The sequence below is a fragment of the Panulirus ornatus genome, chromosome 48, assembly GCF_036320965.1.
Source record: "Panulirus ornatus isolate Po-2019 chromosome 48, ASM3632096v1, whole genome shotgun sequence".
Lineage (NCBI taxonomy): Eukaryota > Metazoa > Arthropoda > Malacostraca > Decapoda > Palinuridae > Panulirus > Panulirus ornatus.
In genome coordinates, this window is record NC_092271.1 from 15,368,458 (window position 1) to 15,385,914 (window position 17,457).

Genomic DNA, 17,457 nt, shown 5'->3' on the forward strand with positions numbered 1-17,457 from the left:
ATCATGGGTCGTCAGGGGTAGTGTATCATGGGTCGTCAGGGGTGGTGTATCATGGGTCGTCAGGGGTTGTGTATCATGGGTCGTCAGGGGTAGTGTATCATGGGTCGTCAGGGGTTGTGTATCATGGGTCGTCAGGGGTTGTGTATCATGGGTCGTCAGGGGTTGTGTATCATGGGTCGTCAGGGGTAGTGTATCATGGGTCGTCAGGGGTTGTGTATCATGGGTCGTCAGGGGTTGTGTATCATGGGTCGTCAGGGGTAGTGTATCATGGGTCGTCAGGGGTTGTGTATCATGGGTCGTCAGGGGTTGTGTATCATGGGTCGTCAGGGGTAGTGTATCATGGGTCGTCAGGGGTAGTGTATAATGGGTCGTCAGGGGTTGTGTATCATGGGTCGTCAGGGGTTGTGTATCATGGGTCGTCAGGGGTTGTGTATCATGGGTCGTCAGGGGTAGTGTATCATGGGTCGTCAGGGGTAGTGTATCATGGGTCGTCAGGGGTTGTGTATCATGGATCGTCAGGGGTTGTGTATCATGGGTCGTCAGGGGTTGTGTATCATGGATCGTCAGGGGTTGTGTATCATGGATCGTCAGGGGTTGTGTATCATGGGTCGTCAGGGGTAGTGTATCATGGGTCGTCAGGGGTAGTGTATCATGGGTCGTCAGGGGTTGTGTATCATGGGTCGTCAGGGGTAGTGTATCATGGGTCGTCAGGGGTTGTGTATCATGGGTCGTCAGGGGTTGTGTATCATGGGTCGTCAGGGGTAGTGTATCATGGGTCGTCATGGGTGGTTGGCAGGCATCTGTTGCTCCTCATTCATCCCCTGGAGGCGTTAGCGCACGCCGGGTGGTGCTCACTGCCCACTGTAATGATCAGGTGACACGTTGTTGTTGTTGTTGTTGTTGTTGTTGTTGTTGTTGTCAACTGCCACCGGGTCGCTAGCGAGAGCCGATCACTCGACCCAAATCGTGAAACGTCATCGGGAGTATATTTGTTCACTGAAAGTGTGTGTGTGTGTGTGTGTGTGTGTGTGTTATGCAACCCAAGTCGCAAGACTCACATACCGTTATGCGACGAGGGTTTATTTCCAGTACGTTCCAGTTATCGTAATGGCATGAGGGTTTAATACTATTAACTCCCAGTTATCGTAATGGCATGAGGGTTTAATACCAGTAACTGCCAGTTGTCGTAATGGCATGAGGGTTTAATACCAGTAACTGCCAGTTGTCGTAATGGCATGAGGGTTTAATACCAGTAACTGCCAGTTATCGTAATGGCATGAGGGTTTAATACCAGTAACTGCCAGTTGTCGTAATGGCATGAGGGTTCAATACCAGTAACTGCCAGTTATCGTAATGGCTTGAGGGTTTAATACCAGTAACTGCCAGTTATCGTAATGGCATGAGGGTTCAATACCAGTAACTGCCAGTTATCGTAATGGCATGAGGGTTCAATACCAGTAACTGCCAGTTATCGTAATGGCTTGAGGGTTTAATACCACTAACTGCCAGTTATCGTAATGGCTTGAGGGTTTAATACCACTAACTGCCAGTTATCGTAATGGCATGAGGGTTCAATACCAGTAACTGCCAGTTATCGTAATGGCATGAGGGTTCAATACCAGTAACTGCCAGTTATCGTAATGGCTTGAGGGTTTAATACCACTAACTGCCAGTTATCGTAATGGCTTGAGGGTTTAATACCAGTAACTGCCAGTTATCGTAATGGCATGAGGGTTCAATACCAGTAACTGCCAGTTATCGTAATGGCATGAGGGTTCAATACCAGTAACTGCCAGTTATCGTAATGGCTTGAGGGTTTAATACCACTAACTGCCAGTTATCGTAATGGCTTGAGGGTTTAATACCAGTAACTGCCAGTTATCGTAATGGCATGAGGGTTTAATACCAGTAACTGCCAGTTATCGTAATGGCATGAGGGTTCAATACCAGTAACTGCCAGTTATCGTAATGGCATGAGGGTTCAATACCAGTAACTGCCAGTTATCGTAATGGCATGAGGGTTCAATACCAGTAACTGCCAGTTATCGTAATGGCATGAGGGTTCAATACCAGTAACTGCCAGTTATCGTAATGGCATGAGGGTTCAATACCAGTAACTGCCAGTTATCGTAATGGCATGAGGGTTCAATACCAGTAACTGCCAGTTATCGTAATGGCATGAGGGTTCAATACCAGTAACTGCCAGTTATCGTAATGGCATGAGGGTTCAATACCAGTAACTGCCAGTTATCGTAATGGCATGAGGGTTCAATACCAGTAACTGCCAGTTATCGTAATGGCTTGAGGGTTTAATACCAGTAACTGCCAGTTATCGTAATGGCATGAGGGTTCAATACCAGTAACTGCCAGTTATCGTAATGGCATGAGGGTTCAATACCAGTAACTCCCAGTTTTCGTAATGGCATGAGGGTTCAATACCAGTAACTGCCAGTTATCGTAATGGCTTGAGGGTTCAATACCAGTAACTGCCAGTTATCGTAATGGCATGAGGGTTTAATACCAGTAACTGCCAGTTATCGTAATGGCATGAGGGTTTAATACCAGTAACTGCCATTAAGGTTGTATTTTGGTATCTGGGGAAGCTGTCAGTACTGTGAGGATTTGTCGTGTATTTGTCATGTATTCAGCAAGGAAACAGAGCTTAGGATGCTGGGTAGAAGGGCAAGCAGGTGGTAGGGGAAGGTGAGCTGGTGCAGCAGTGAGCTAGGAAGCTGATCTGGTTATTGTGGTGGAGGAAACACAGCGCCACCTGTACCACATGCTGGCTGGCCCCTCCACCTGCACCACCTAGTGTGGTGGCCCGCTGCTGGCTGGCCCCTACACCTGCACCTTCTCGTGTGGTGACCCGCTGCTGGCTGGCCCCTCCATCTGCACCACCTAGTGTGGTGACCCACTGCTGGCTGGCCCCTACACCTGCACCAACCTGGTGTGGTGACCCGCTGCTGGCTGGCCCCTCCACCTGCACCTTCTCGTGTGGTGACCCGCTGCTGGCTGGCCCCTCCATCTGCACCACCTAGTGTGGTGACCCGCTGCTGGCTGGCCCCTACACCTGCACCAACCTGGTGTGGTGACCCGCTGCTGGCTGGCCCCTACACCTGCACCACCTAGTGTGGTGACCCGCTGCTGGCTGGCCCCTACACCTGCACCACCCTAGCGTGGTGACCCACTGCTGGCTGGCCCCTACACCTGCACCACCCTAGCGTGGTGACCCACTGCTGGCTGGCCCCTACACCTGCACCTTCTCGTGTGGTGACCCGCTGCTGGCTGGCCCCTCCACTTGCACCTTCTCGTGTGGTGACCCACTGCTATCTCCTGAGCCATTAGCTTGTCCGGCCCCTCCCACCTCACTTGTTAGATACGGATGAATCAGGACATAATCCTTACCCAAGTCTACTATCCCAGTCCTCTTGATAATGGTTGTCCATCAGTTTCCTTTCTCGTGTCTCTGATAATTCACCTGTACGTCACTGGTGCCTACGGCAGACACACCCCTGCCAACATTGAGAGAGTCCTTCACCGCCCACACCCGTCCACCCACCAACGTGTGTAACAGTGATCATGGGCGGTGTGTCTTCCTGTTCTCCCCGTGTCACTGCAGCGGAGGGTTTCTGCCACGCACGTCCCCACCTTCCCCCTATGTGCCAGGAGGCCATAGGTCAGCCTTAACCTCCTAGCCTCCGCCTCGATGGCCGTCTGTGTGTTATTATTGTCCAGGTGTGAGAGGGTGGGTTTCTCTCTCTCTCTCTCTCTCTCTCTCTCTCTCTCTCTCTCTCTCTCTCTCTCTCTCTCTCTCTCTTGATAATGTCACGGTGCACCTGTTGCCCTCCTGCTTGTGTGCAGTGACATTAGCTAACTCTCTTCGATGTCTAGATTATTCACTTCTTACTCCCAAGATTTTGTCTTGAGATCTCGAGCATGGTTCTGTTATCTGGTGCCGACAAATTCTTCCCTCCTCCTCCTCTTTTTTTTTTCCCCAGTGTGCATTAAAGTGGCACGTATTGCCTTGTTGTTGACATCCACTGTATGTACTCTTCATTATGTGGGTTTGCACCCCCTCCTTCCCTCCCTCCCGAGTCTCTGAAGCCCGTGAGACAACCATTAACCTCTGGGTGGGTGCAGCGCTAATTTTTGCTTTCGTGCATGAAGTGGCTCGAGGAGATGCAATCTTGCAAACACAAACTATTGGACATTATGCCCATTGCTGCTGCCTGCCTGCCTGCCTGCCTGCCTGGAACCCCACAACCTCACGTTTACCTTTGCCCAGTTCCTGCCTGGTCATTAGAGGAGACACGTTTCTTCTGTGGGTGATACAATCGTCCATTAGGCGAGGATCGGGTGTCCACGCTGCCGGGGGGGGAAAAAAAAGTCGAAACGAAGAATCATTTTGGTGGCGGGTCCGTTGGAGGCCGCCTGGTTCAGGCTTGGCCCGGCTAGCAAGCGGCGGGCCCAAAGCGCAGTAACGATAGTGTGTCTTGTGCTCGACAAATTCTGATGTATATCCAGAGTGGCCACTGAATATATCATACAGTATGGATCATTTTTTAACGAATGTTTCCTTGCGCTACCTCGCTAACGCGGGAGACAGCGACAGAGTATAATGATAATAATAATGACAATATATATATATATATATATATATATATATATATATATATATATATATATATATATATATATATATATATATGTGTGTGTGTGTGTGTGTGTGTGTGTGTGTTTATGAATTGCATTTAGCCTCCAGGAAAATGAAACACAAGTTCACAAGCGCACCTTCGTGTAATAATCACATCGTCAGAGGAGAAACAAGAATGAGGCAGAAGACGTTGGGCAGTCAGTCGACATACAAGGAAGAGACGTAGCTGTGATTATCTGAGTACCCCCACAACACCCCAGAATGGTACATGTCATCTTGTAGTATCGTCTTTATGATTCACACTCACGTAATACGAATCTGAATCTGTGAATGAAATTCTTATGCAAGAGGATGAGTGCATTGCAGGCAGGAAGGAGGCTGCTTGGCTTGAGGAACGTTCGTGGCCGCTAGGCTTGCAACACGTATGCTACACAGTCCTGCTTCATGGGTTCAGAAACGATTTGGCTGCCTCTCGAACGTACAATTGGCTAGAGCTGTACAGACTGTGGTCATGATGGTACCGGGCCCAGTGTGCTGTGTGCCACTCAACGTAAACCAAGATATACCTTAATATCCTCCTGGTCTTCGTGTGTTGGCAAGAGTAACGTACATACACTACTCGCTGAACCTGTCGTGCTTCGAGATTGAGGTAGAGTGACTTAGATAAACGCTAGACCTTTGATCTTACCCTCCTTTGGGGTCAAGTAGGAGACAGAGGTCATCATACTCAAGGGTTGCTATTCCTTTGACCTTACCCTTGAGGATCAAGTCGGAGACCGGGGCCATCATACTCAAGGATTGCTTGTCCTTTGACTTTACCCTTAAGGGTCAAGTATTAGACCAGATCATCTTACTCAAGGGTTGCTAGTTCTACGACCTTACCCTTGAGGGTTAAGCCGGAGACCGGGTCATCATACTCAAGGATTGCTTGTCCTTTGACCTTACCCTTGAGGGTTAAGTCAGAGACCGGGCCATCATACTCAAGGATTGCTTGTCCTTTGACCTTACCCTTGAGGGTTAAGTCGGAGACCGGGCCATCATACTCAAGGATTGCTTGTCCTTTGACCTTACCCTTGAGGGTTAAGTCGGAGACCGGGCCATCATACTCAAGGATTGCTTGTCCTTTAAGCTTACCCTTGAGGGTTAAGTCGGAGACCGGGTCATCATACTCAAGGATTGCTTGTCCTCTGACCTTACCCTTAAGGGTCAAGTATTAGACCAGACCATCTTACTCAAGGGTCGCTAGTTCTATGACCTTACCCTTGATTGTTAAGTCAGAGACCGGGCCATCATACTCAAGGATTGCTTTTCCTTTGAGCTTACCCTTGAGGGTTAAGTCGGAGACCGGGTCATCATACTCAAGGGTCGTGTATATTGGTGCTGAAGGATGGCATCGTCGTCTTTACGGACTTAACCCTTTAGTCTTTTATTGAATTAACCATCTGCCTTCCCAGAGAATGTCAGATTTACATCAGAATATGAACGTTTAAATCAGGTTTTCTCCCCCCCCCCCCCTTTTTTTTTCTTTCTTTTACTGCTTCGTTATCAAGGCAGGACCGTAAAGAAGTTTCCCACACCTGGCATTGATGTGTCTTTAAAAAGAAAAAGAGAAGAAACATCTGATAGCTGAGAGAGAGAGAGAGAGAGAGAGAGAGAGAGAGAGAGAGAGAGAGAGAGAGAGAGAGTAATGACAATGAAGCATTTATTGATGATGTCTGCAGATGACATCAGCTTCCCCATATGTAACACATCTCTTGCCCTGTACCCTCGTAATGATGAAGGCATCGTAACGTACATGACATTTTGTAGATGGTTGGATTTGAAGGGACGCCAAGCAGTACCGCGTTGTCTCATGGGTATTCGTCAAAAGCATTGTATGTTACCATCATATATATATATATATATATATATATATATATATATATATATATATATATATATATATATATATATATATATATTGGAAAGGATCACAATTTTGCGAGTGATCCTTTTGATAAACATGCGATTGTCCAAATTGCGTCCTAGCTTCGTCTGCTCGATGTATATCAACTGACTTATTTCTCTCTTGTGTTTCTCCTGATGTTGTGATTATTACACGAAATTGCACTTGGGAACTTATCGTGCTTCATTTTTCCCCGTGGACTCATAGGAATATATATATATATATATATATATATATATATGTATATATATATATATATATATATATATATATATATATATATATATATGGATAGAGTTGTGCGCAGAAGGGTGGATGTTCAGGAAATTAGATGTTTGAGGACAATATGTGGTGTGAGATTGTTTGATCGAGTAAGTAATGTAAGGGTAAGAGAGATGTGTGGAAATAAAAAGCGCGTGGTTGAGAGAGCAGACGAGGGTGTTTTGAAATGGTTTGGGCACATGGAGAGAATGAGTGAGGAAAGATTGACCAAGAGGATATATGTGTCGGAGGTGGAGGTAACGAGAAGTAGGCGACCAAATTGGAGGTGGAAAGATGGAGTGAAAAAGATTTTGAGTGATCGGGGCCTGAACATGCAGGAGGGTGTAAGGCGGGCAAGGAATAGAGTGAATTGGATCGATGTGGTATATCGGGGTCGACGTGCTGTCAATGGATTGAATCAGGGCATGTGAAGCGTCTGGGGTAAACCATGGAAAGTTCTGTGGGGCCTGGATGTGGAAAAGGAGCTGTGGTTTCGGGCATTATTGCATGACAGCTGGAGACTGAGTGTGAGCGAGTGGGGCCTTTGTTGTCTTTTCCTGGCGCTGCCTCGCGCACGTGAGGGGGGAGGGGGATGTTATTCCGTGTGTGGCGGGGTGGCGATGGGGGTGAGTAGGGGCAGACAGTGTGAATTGTGTGCATGTGTGTATATGTGTGTGTCTGTGTGTGTATATATGTGTGTACGTTGGGATGTGTGGGTGTGTATGTTTGCGTGTGTGGACGTGTGTGTGTGTGCATGTGTGTGAGGGTGGGTTGGGCCACTTCTTTCGTCTGTTTCCTTGCGCTACCTCGCAGGCGCGGGAGACAGCGACAAAGCAAAATAAAAAAAAAAAAAAATATATATATATATATATATATATATATATATATATATATATATATATATATATATATATATATATATATATATATAATAGTAGAGCCAGGAAATAGACGAAGAAATAGACCATCCACTCAAATACACATGCATATACATAAACGCTCACACACGCATACATACATGCATAAACACATTAGCATATACGTGCATATACATACACATACGCAGACATTACATACATACACATGTATATATTCATACTTGCTTGCTTTTATCTATTCCCGTCGCTATGTATGATAATGAACAAGTTGTAAAGGGCGAAGAAAAAAGAAAAAACGCCGTGATTCAGGGATGTTAAACAACTAGGTGTTGCCAACTCGTAAATACACGTAAGCGCTGGATTTAAAGGGGTCTCAAAGGGAGGCTTAGCAGCCTTATGTTGCCGACTCGTAAATACTTGTTAGAAAAAAAAAGAAATTATACTCCCATAATTTACGCACACGAACACAGTACATCTTGACATAACAACCTTCATATGTTTTAAGTTTGAGCTGTTTACCGCCTGGAGGCAGCTCTCTCCACCCCTCGCTGGTTAGGGGACCTCCGAGCTGCTTTCGAAAAATGTCGAGAAAGCCTTGACTGCACGTTGCTCTTTCAGGATTTCCCCTATTATCACAGCGAGAGGGTTGAGCTGTGTTTCTACCTGACGCCGACGTGCACCCCGGCCGGTGTGACAATGGGACATGAGAGTGGAGGACGTGAGGCTCGACGGTGCTGCTGGAGGTGTGGTGGTGTACAGCTTGGGGGAACAGTGAGGTGGTATGTGGATGGCTCTGGGAACCCGAGCACCCACACACCTCACTTATGATACCATACAGCCACACACCTGCCTCATGATGGAATGCACCCATGCATCTGCCTCATGATACCATGTACCGACATATTTACCCCATTATACCATGATGCCACACACCTGCCTCACGATACCATACGGCCTCACAATCAGCCACATACCTGCACCATTACATGAGGCATCTACAACTCATGGTGTCATGAAGCCACCAGCCACCAGCCGTATTACTTTGTGTCCACACACCTGCTTCGTGATATACCAGGTAGCCACATACAGTCTGGGGAAGCAGCTTAGAATTGCCTTTGCAGATGAAAGAGACACAGAAAACAGCATAGACGCGAACAGAATGAGGGAAATAGAGTAAGCTGATACAAGGAGTAGTTGACAGATTGGTATGAAGAGAGGAAGGTTGGCGGCGACCAACTGGTAGACAATGATGGTTGCACCAGGCCATCACGGCGACCACCTGGTAGACAATGATGGTTGCACCAGGCCATCGCGGCGACCAACTGGTAGACAATGATGGCTGCACCAGGCCATCGCGGCGACCAACTGGTAGACAATGATGGTTGCACCAGGCCATCGCGGCGACCAACTGGTAGACAATGATGGCTGCACCAGGCCATCACGGCGACCAACTGGTAGACAATGATGGCTGCACCAGGCCATCGCGGCGACCAACTGGTAGACAATGATGGTTGCACCAAACCATCTGCCAATCTCTAGTTTCATCACTTCCCTCACCAATCCACCTGTCTGATGCTAGCCTCACCATCTCCCTGCCCCAAGCCATCTGTCTGCTGACCCTTCTGTATGATGACATCACCCTTGATCTGACCCTCGAGGGTCAGGTCAGAGGTCAAGAATCGTCACGTTCTGCTCAAGGGGTTAAAATGACATCTATTTTTCAGGTTAGATTCGTTACATCTAAGAAGGACTTATTGTAATGAGGCAAACTTGTCCCATTACTCATCTCGCTGATAACTGATGTCTGGGTCATGTAGAGACACCCCGTAGAATATCGTCCCGTTCGGGGTCATGTCCGAACACACACACACACACATACACTCTCTCTCTCTCTCTCTCTCTCTCTCTCTCTCTCTCTCTCTCTCTCTCTCTCTCTCTCTCTCTCTTCTCATACACGGATAAAACGAGTTTCCGACCCAGGGGGGAGTGTCAGTGACTACGTTCACTACTGAGTACTTCCTCTAAGCGTCTGCCAGTCACGTACACAGACGTCCCGTGACTTCGAGGGGGCCGCTGTGACACAGGCAGTGACGTAGGGTGAGAGATATGTATGTGACGTCATGTGGTGCATGACGGGTTGGAAGAAGCGAATTGTTACGTGATAAAAGTTGGGTGAAGTGGGTCGGTCTCGCCTGCGTGCTGGGGCCGGATGAGTCGACGGGCACGGAAGGGCGTAGATAACAGGTATAGAGATAACTGAGGAACGCTATGATAACTTCACAGGTACATTTGTCATCCGTGAGAGGCGTGGACGCGGTCAAATGACAGTCTGAGGTCGATAACACAGGCGGAACTTGATCACAGAAATAAACATTCTGTCATCTTTCTATAGATACTTCAGGAAGAGCTGTGTGTGTGTGTGTGTGTGTGTGTGTGTGTGTGTGTGTGTGTGTGTGTGTGTGTGTGTGTGTTAGACAATAAGACGACGCAAGACCCGATCGTCTATGACTAGGTTATCTAGTGGAGGACAGTAAAAGCAGGAATACGTGGGAAAGCCAGGTAACAGAAGACCTGATGGTCAGCGACAAAAGGATGGTCATAAGTGTTCTAGATTTCCCAAGTCTGTTTGGCGGGTGACAGGAAAATAGGTCGATGCAAGATCCAGCAGTGGGGACAAGGTCGCCTTGGATCATCACCCCACTTTTAGATCGTTCTTCCAACGTGGGCAATTTCCTGCCCATGGCTGTAGTACCCTGCTAGAGGAAGCGGCCTTCTCGCCTCCTGCTTAACATGCCGGATGTAGTGAAAGTAACTTGTGATTTCCTGCCCCAGGCTGCCTGACGTAAGAGCCTTCTCAGGACACGTCATTCTCTCCCTGTTGTAGCCGGTAGGAGAGTGCAGGCGGATGGTGGTACCGTCTAGGGCGAATGCTGACGCAGACTTAACGTCGCTGATCCTGTGACGTGAGGATCTGCCGCGCTGCACGGTAGGGGTGAGCGAGGAATGCAGGGATGGACACCCGGGGACGTCTCATGAGCGGGGACAAGTGTGAGGGAAGGACCAGGACAAGAGCGGCTCAAACCCGCGCGCTTCAGTGGCTGCCCCGTCAACATGAGTCCACACGTTTCATGGATCCAAACGTTCCTAGTTGCCTGGTCGCCTCACGTATCTCTTGATCGTTTTTACGTTTTGCGTTAGGCCGTAGTGTTGATCGTATTCGTGTATGTACCGATTCTAGGACTACGTAGCTCAGTCTTGTATTGTTCCCCAACGCGTAGAGACGTCCGTATCCAGACGCGCGGCAAAGACCTTTTTTTCCCCTCACTTGTGGATTATATAGTGTATTATTTTTCCCTGCCATAAGGGCACGCAAATCATGGTCACGAGTGGAGTTCCGGCCCAAGGTAGCAGCGGCATTGTCATGCTCGCCAGCACGTGCCACCAGGTTGTACACGTGTGCTGGAAGGGGATGGCGAACATATCTTACAAACGCACTCAGTTCTTCTCCTCACAGATGGTACGTACACTGACTGGCGACCACCGCCCCCAGGCTGCCTCGTATGCAAGTCAGATGGTAACGGTAAGGTAACACTTAGCTATCAACTGTTTTGAAGGCTTTAGATATCCTCATGTGACGCGCTGGAAGCTTACGCACTCACTTTACGCATCACGGATTGTCACACTTTAATGCAACCCCGGAGCACAAATGCACGACCCGTGGGTATGGCGACCTGGCCTTACGGATCACTTCAAAGGTCAAACCGACGTACCCATGGCTCGCACCGTCGTGCTTCAGAGCCGTACCGTTGTAAAGTAACCATGGCTCGTACCGTCGTGCTTCAGAGCCGTACCGTCGTGCTTCAGAGCCGTACCGTCGTAAAGTAACCATGGCTCGTACCGTCGTGCTTCAGAACCGTACCTTCGTAAAGTAACCATGGCTCGTACCGTCGTGCTTCAGAGCCGTACCGTCGTAACCTAACCATGGCTCGTACCGTCGTGCTTCAGAGCCGTACCGTCGTAACCTAACCATGGCTCGTACCGTCGTGCTTCAGAGCCGTACCGTCGTAACCTAACCATGGCTCGTACCGTCGTGCTTCAGAGCCGTACCGTCGTAACCTAACCATGGCTCGTACCGTCGTGCTTCAGAGCCGTACCGTCGTAACCTAACCATGGCTCGTACCGTCGTGCTTCAGAGCCGTACCGTCGTAAAGTAACTATGGCTCGTACCGTCGTGCTTCAGGGCCGTACCGTCGTAAAGTAACCATGGCTCGTACCGTCGTGCTTCAGAGCCGCACCGTCGTAAAGTAACCATGGCTCGTACCGTCGTGCTTCAGAGCCGTACCGTCGTAACCTAGCCCTGGGTGGTACCGTCGTATTCAAGAAGCGTGCTGTCGTGCGGAAGGATGAGGTACTGTAGAGTACTCATGTGAAGGCTTGGCACTGTGAGGTGGCCTCCCTCGGGCACACTAGTCTGATGTGGCTGCTATCGACCCGACCATCAGCTGTGGCCCCGTGTGTGTGTGTGTGTGTGTGTGTGTGTGTGTGTGTGTGTGTGTGTGTGTGTGACCACCCATTTTACAGCACGGGAATTTTATCCGTTAATTTGTTGTATGTTGTCCACGTTCGCAGTTTCATCAGTTCAGTTTATTCTGTTTATCTTCAGTTTGTATACGTTTCTTGCTTCATATCGTGCCATGGCCTCTGGTTGTTCTATCCTGAAACCATCCGAAAAACTGTTCACTGTTAAATCTTGTGATCAAGTCACCCCTTACTCATTTTCCTCCCCATGGTGGGAAATTGTAAGTCCCCTGACCTTTCCCTATTTTTTAGCACTGTTAAATTTGAACACCATCTATGTCGACCCTCCTCTGGATCTTCTCTATTAGTTCTATTTTCTCCTGCTCAAGTGCGGTGACCAAACTTGAGAAGCATATTCTAAGTTTTCTAGTTTGGTGCCAAAGTTAGGATTTGAGGGACTTGATCAATCTGTCCTCATCCATACACTCGACTGCCGTTCAGATATTTCGCAGCTGACGCTCTCCAAAAACGTGCGTGGCTGTGGCTCCCACATGACACGGTGACTCAGTACGCTCAACACGGACAGTCTAGCAAGGGGGAATCACCGTCCTGCTCCTGTCCGCTCCTTTCTTTTTCCCTCTACATCTACGTGTGTACAGCTTTATTTTTCTTTCCTTCATCCTCTCCCATTTACATACCTTTTTCTCCTTCCCTTTCTCTCATTCGGCTTTTTCCTCATTGAACTTTCCCTACATTTAGCCACCCACTCCCCCTGAACAGCTTTCTCTAATTGCCGTGAGTCAACGTTGTGCAACCCTGAGCCAGGAGTGGTCGCTGGTCTTGTTATGGAGAGGGTGAGTCAAGTTTGGTTTTTTTTTTTTCCCAGGTTACATCGTGGATCGTTCATGTCGCCGCCGGGCGCTTCGTCGAAGGCGGTCGCAACATTTAATTGCCCGTTGCAGTGTTACCCTTAAGACAGAGCTGGATTAACTCTTGCCAGTGTCATTACCACATATCGGAAAGAAAATGGGTCCCAAGTTTGATCCCTGCGGCACTCCATTTGATACACCAAACCGTTCTGAGGCATGACCGTAAATTACTACTACATTTTCTTTTCTTTTTCGTGGCCGGTCAGTCAAGAGACTCTTAGTCGTGTTCAAGAAAATATTAGTCATTTACCGATTGGAGCCATGCAGATGGTGTGCATGTTTTTCTTTGTCTGGCCGACTGTTCGTTTTCCACAGCGGGTATCTTCACTTCCTGTGTGTCCGTCAGTCTGTATGAACAGCAGCAGCAGCAGCAGCAGCAGCAGCCCCCTCAGCGTTAAGTACGTGAGGGCTAAGTTCACTTTAGATATCCTTCGTTTTTATGTTTACCTGCTCTTCACTATATAATTTTTTCCCCTCTTAATGATAACATTTTGTGATTCTTTTCCCCTTAATGATAGCCTCTCGATGTTTGTTTACTCTCTCTCTCTCTCTCTCTCTCTCTCTCTCTCTCTCTCTCTCTCTCTCTCTCGTTATAACATCTTGCGTGTGTGTGATCACACACATGTGTTTTTTTTCTTCATTTATGATAACATTTTTTCCCCTCCTTTGTGATAACGTATTTTTCCCCCCTCCTTTGTGATAACATGGTGTGGCTTTCTCCTCAGTGAAAACGTATGGGTCATCTGCTTCATGGAAACAACTTCTCTTTTTCTCTCTCTCATGATAACACGTTGTGGTGTCTTACCCCCATTGTCCGTGTGTCGTGCTCCGCTCCCCCTTGCCCCTCCTTCCCTTCCCTCCCTCCCTCTTCCGTCAAAGGCTCTTCGCAAGCGTTGCCTCATGCAGCGCAGACGCATTGTAACCCTCCTCCTCCCACCCACCTCCTCTCCTTAAGCCTTTTCATACCTCACGTGGTAAGTGATTTGGGGGGTTTGGTGTGGCGGTGGCGTGCGGCCCAGGCGTAATTTACCCGCTTGCCCTTCAAAGGATTTACACAAACGGTAACCTCCCACCCCACTCCCCGCGGTAGCTGAGGCGGTGGCGGTCAAACCTGGACGTGTTATAACCTTCCTCCTCCTCCTCCACCACCCCACCTCCGCTACCCCACCCCACCTCACCTCACCTCACCTTCCTCATGGCTTTAGACAAATTGTTACCTCCTATTAAGGGAGGGGAGGGGGGTGATGATTATGGTAGGGTGCGACGCCCAGATGGAACTACAGGTGGTTCCTGCCTCTTTGGGGTGTTACCGACTGGAGGTAACTACTTTGTCACACCCCTAAGGCCGAGGCAGGTCCGAGGCCAGGCCATCGTACCTTTAGGCCATACTGTCGTGCTCAGGGACCGTACCGTCGTGCTTAAGGGTGGTACCGTCGTGCTTAAGGACTGTACCGTCGTATTCAAGAGCGGTACCATCGTGCTTAAGGACTGTACCGTCGCATTTAAGGGCGGTACCGTCGTGGTTAAGGGACCGTACCGTCGTATTCAAGGGCCGTACCGTCGTGCTTAAGGACTGTACCGTCCTGCTTAAAGACTGTACCATCGTGCTCAAGGAGATAAGGAATAGAGTGAATCATATGTTTCTGGGCGATACGATCTTATGCTGGAGTAAAAGCTATAACGAAAACACCATATTTATGTTATTCTTCCCCCCTACGTCTGCTGGTGTGGTTAATCACAACTGTCTCATGTTTGTTTTTCATTCCTTGATGTCTCCTCTTCCTCACGTCTTTTGTTCCCACTTCTCCTCTCCGTCCCTCTCCAGTCTTGTCATCTCTGTTTCTTATCTCCACGGAACGCTGGAAAGACATACAGCCTCTCTCTTTCCTCACTGACTTCCCTCATTTTGAGTCCTGTGGCCGGCAGTAGACCGCCATGTTATCAGTGTACCTTAATCTTTCACCGTTTCTGTTGATTTACTCTGACGAGACTACCCACCCAACGTTCACACGTTCACCTTCCCTCACACCAGTTCTCCAGTGTACGCCATCATAAACCGGTCCTCAGCTACACTGTGTCATCATTTTTCTTTTGCTTCTGTTCTCTTGCATAGCTAGACGGTGATACAATCAATTTCTTCTCTGTGGCAGCTACTTCATCCTCCTTCTCTTCCTCCTCTTCTTCTTCCTCCTCTCCTCCTCCTCCTCCTCCTCCTCCTCCTCCTCCTCCTCCCATTACCCACTCTCTATTTCTGATAGGTTAGGAACTGAGGATGCTGTTCATGTCCTGCAGTAGATAACCTCGTCAGGGACCACTAGGTGTTCTGTTGTCTTTCCCTTCCCATGTGGTCTTGCTACTCCCAGTTCTTCGTCTATCTCGTTCCTGCTTGCCTCCCTCCTCTGTGCTTCCTAGCACCTCCATGTCCTGCAGTTGCCAGTTTCAGTTCCTGCAGATGAGTCGCATTCCCCACGGGCCTGTAGGAAGTCACAAGGCACCGATGTGTTGAGATGTGTCGGGTTATTGGTATGGTGTAGAGAGAGGGAGTGCTTACCCTCGTGGTGCCCCATCTCCTGAACTTACGACGAGATTTTGACGTTAAGGCAGGGCTGGCGCGTAGAGCTAACCGCAGGGAAATGTAGAATTAAGGACAGTCATGTGAGTTACATGTTGTTGAGGGTTATGTGAAAGTTGGAGAGAATATGTGTGCTTATAGAATGAATGTGTACGATGGGAGAGTGCACGGTGAACACTTGTGTTGCTCTAGTTAGGTATGGGGATTCGTAGCGCTCCAGGGCTCCAGAAGTGTGCTGTGGCAGATATCGGGTGTATTGAGGTAGGTGTGGGCCCGTGTTGATATGGAGCTGTGGAAGGGTGCGGCTGGGTAGATGAAGGGCTGTGGAAGGGTGCGGCTGGGTAGATGTAGGGTTATGGAAGGGTACGGCAGGGTAGATGTAAGGTTGTGGAAGGGTGAGGGTGAATAGATGTAGGGCTGAGGAAGCGTGCGACTGGGTAGATATAGGGTTGTGGAAGGGTGCGGCTGGGTAGTTGTAGGGTTGTGGAAGGGTGCAGCTGGTTACATGTGTTACAGTTGAGCTGCGAGTGACCGAGTTTTGTGGCACTGGTGTGTATGGAGGTGTGTAGGTGTAGAGGGATATGAATGGCGGGGTGCACGAGTGTGAACGTCTCAGAGGGAGAGGGTGAGTGGGGTCCAAGCGGGGTGGGAGGGTGTGTTGCAGGTGAGAGGCTAGGTGGAGCTGGAGAGGCATGGGAGTGTGTGTGACGTTCGTTTAGGTGTCAACTTCTGGGAATACAGGAGTGTGGTGGATACGTAGCCTGGTTGTCGGGGGGAAGTGGTGGCGAGGAGCGGCGGGTGGGCGGGGTAGATGATGATGACCTGGTAGCCAGGGACTGACGTAATTGGTGACGTCACAGTTTTCCTGGTGAGGCGTTTGTACGTGGCGTCATCAGCAGATCTGTGGGCCGGGTCGTGAAGGGTTGTCCTGGTCGCCGTTGATGCGGCGTCAGTAACGTGTGACCTGACCCCCATGTCGGAGGAGGAGGCAGTGTTTTGTTGGCTTGGTCACCGCTCCTCTCATACTCTTACGACCTTGAGCACGATGATACGACCCTTGAGCACGACGATACGACCCTTGAGCACGATGATACGACCTTGAGCACGATGATACGACCCTTGAGCACGACGATACGACCCTTGAGCACGACGATACGACCCTTGAGCACGATGATACGACCCTTGAGCACGACGATACGACCCTTGAGCACGATGATACGACCCTTGAGCACGAAGATACGACCCTTGAGCACGATGATACGACCTTGAGCACGATGATACGACCTTGAGCACGATGATACGACCTTGAGCACGATGATACGACCCTTGAGCACGACGATACGACCCTTGAGCACGACGATACGACCCTTGAGCACGATGATACGACCTTGAGCACGATGATACGACCCTTGAGCACGATGATACGACCTTGAGCACGATGATACGACCCTTGAGCACGAAGATACGACCCTTGAGCACGATGATACGACCTTGAGCACGATGATACGACCTTGAGCACGATGATACGACCCTTGAGCACGAAGATACGACCCTTGAGCACGATGATACGACCTTGAGCACGATGATACGACCCTTGAGCACGACGATACGACCCTTGAGCACGACGATACGACCCTTGAGCACGATGATACGACCTTGAGCACGATGATACGACCCTTGAGCACGACGATACGACCCTT

General features: G+C 49.2%; 1 protein-coding gene across 10 annotated transcripts in view; it reads left to right on the plus strand.

Annotated features, from left to right (window-relative positions):
• Nucleotides 1–17,457, plus strand: part of Sarm (sterile alpha and armadillo motif) — a 652,833-nt gene that overhangs the window by 510,769 nt on the left and 124,607 nt on the right. The gene's annotated exons all lie outside the window — the stretch shown is intronic.